At 42.8% G+C, this 2,504-nt stretch overlaps 1 non-coding gene across 1 annotated transcript; it reads left to right on the top strand.

Annotated features, from left to right (window-relative positions):
* Window positions 1-260: 260 nt before the first annotated feature.
* On the top strand, window positions 261-395 carry LOC150039597 (small nucleolar RNA SNORA13). Its single transcript, XR_016534313.1, has one exon. It is a non-coding gene; the product is annotated as a small nucleolar RNA SNORA13 (small nucleolar RNA).
* The last annotated feature ends 2,109 nt before the right edge of the window (window positions 396-2,504 follow it).

The raw sequence follows: 2,504 nt of genomic DNA, 5'->3' as shown, positions 1-2,504 counted from the left end.
GGGCCAGAGGCGGCCTTCGGCCTATGCTTGCTACAGTGCAATGACAGACGGCCTGGAGGACCAGTGCGGATTCTTCCCTCCGGCTGCAGACGCTGGGGTCCACACCCGGCCTGATAAGGGGAGGTAGAGGATGTCGGTCATTACTCCTGCTTCCTGGGCACGGACGTGATGGGAGAGTGAGTGCGTGCACACCACCATCTTGACAGGCCAGTCTTCATGCGCGCGTGGCTGTAGCTCAGGCCCCAGGGAGCTTTTCTGGTAGCCTTTGTGTTGCCCGTTCACTTTCTCGAACTAGTGAATGCGGTGTCAAAAAAGGCGCAAATAAATGCTTTGCAGCCTTTTCCTGCCCTCAGATTCTTGGTATCTTTGGTGGTGGAGCTGCACAAGCGACAGTGCACGCTTTTATGTTCATCTGTATGTATAAGTGGTCTCTGAGATGGCCCGCGTTTGGTGTGTGGTTCTCTTAAACAGTTTGAATTAAATTTTCTCCAGGTGAAAGATGAATGCTTGAGGAGAGTTGTCCTGCTGGAAAAACATGTGGCACTTCAGGTAAGGTGATAAGGGAGTTGCACGGAGGGGGGGGAGCGATTTTTAAATATTGTGGTTCATCATTAGTACATCTGCCCCAAACTTAGGAAATAAAATGGTGTACGAGGGAAACAACACAAAACAGGGGCTTTCTAGATTGCTTAGATTCTTTCTCATTGGCTAAATGTAAAGGTATGTTGGTATTCACAGCTGAATACAGTAATTGTGTTAACTTTTTTTGGTAAACAAGCATGCAATGTCTAGTAAAGATGTGGCACATGTTTTCAAAAGTTGTTGTTTTTTCCTTTTAGGGCGTCCATGGTGAGGATTTTAGGTGTTGGATCTTCAAAAGTTGCACGGAACACATAAATGCCTATCCAGCATCCTCGACTATACATTTAAGACAGTTTAAGAATAAATGTTTTAAAGTTTGACACTTGTGTTTTAAGTCTTTTGTTCACCATAAAACAGTCTTCAGTTACTGAAAAATCTAAGGGAAGGTTCAATCTTTACTACCAGTAACTTCAAATCTTTCTGAAGTCTCATCAGCATGTCTGATAGCCTTAGGATCGTTTCTAGCAAGGTTTTCTTGCAAATAATTACACTAGTTGGCTCACAGTTTAACTCCCGTGTGTGCTTTACTACATTCACTGCGGTGGTTGTATGTGCATTTGGTATTTTTTTTGTGCAACATTTCAAGGATTTGAACTCACAGTTTATACACTGTTCCTAAGGTTTTAGTGCCCAAGACTACTGCTCAGCCACTTATGCCACAGCTTAATTTCCAGCTGTTTTTAGTTAATTGGAGATTATTTATTCTCAAGGGCTTGCTTCGAACCACAACCTTCAAATCTTAGGCTCCTGAACAGCTAGAATTGAGTGCAAAGCACTGTACTAAGAGCTGGAAACAATAACTAAAACATAGCTCCTCTGGGAGGATATATAGCTGGTGAAGAAATAAGTCCAACTTTTCTTTGTGAGATGAATTCCGTCATGTGATTTGAGTCTGAAGCATGAGCTAGTCAGGTTGGGCCCAAAACGGTACCTTTTTGGATAGTGGGGGCAAGAAAAATAAACCCCTTATGCTGTTTTTCCCTTTGGTAAGATGGCTGTCTATTAACAGGGACTGTGGGGTGGTAAGGCTGAAGAGATGGGTAGAAAAGGCTAGACCACTTAGGGTTTGGGCTGTATTATAGTAGGAAATTATTAACAGACCAGGGCAGGTAGGATTTAGTCTGGCTTGGACCAGTTAAACAAGGATGTTTAACTTTCCACAAGCTTACTGACCCCAAATGTAGCTGTGGGGCAGCAATTATCTTGTGATAGAAGCGACTCCGGAACTGGAGAAATGAACCATATGGCCTCAGGTATAAATTTGATCTGGGGTAGAGGTTCTAGGTAGGTCTGAGGTTCCAGAGTGGCCAAAAGTGAAATGAAAAGTAGAGGGAATTGTTTACTGTAGCCCAGGTGACTAAAAGGAAGAGTGTAACTACACACTAGAGCAGAGGCAGTAGTCAGAGAGGAAACCCTGGAGCCAGGAAGGATGCCCCATTTTCCATGGTCATGTGAAGATCCAGGTAACCTTGGTAGCCAGACAGTGGAAGGACAACAATTGGCATGTAGCTTCCCTCCCCAACTTAGAAAAGAAGGACATTTAAAAAGGAACACTGAACATTTGAAAGGGTTTCAATGTATGTGAATTAATGCACATTCTATCTGGCAAATATCACGTAATCCTTCTATTAATTACAATAAAAATACATAAAAAAGTAACACTGAAAAACAGATTTTACATCATTTGTAAATAGCCAGTGGGACTTAATGCCACAATACAATATTAGAGTGAGCTTCATGTAAATACAAACAGTCTGAAGGTGATGCCTCCATGTGAAGCACTGGTTTTAAACTACTTGGAGCTGGGAAGATGATTTTCTGTCCACTTGGCATTCTATTGCACAGTAAAAGCCAGCTGCAGG

The sequence above is a fragment of the Megascapheus bottae genome, unplaced genomic scaffold, assembly GCF_031878675.1.
Source record: "Megascapheus bottae isolate mThoBot1 unplaced genomic scaffold, mThoBot2.hap1 HAP1_SCAFFOLD_41, whole genome shotgun sequence".
NCBI lineage: Eukaryota > Metazoa > Chordata > Mammalia > Rodentia > Geomyidae > Megascapheus > Megascapheus bottae.
Note: the sequence above shows the minus strand (reverse complement) of the source record. Positions and strands in the feature narration are given on the sequence as shown.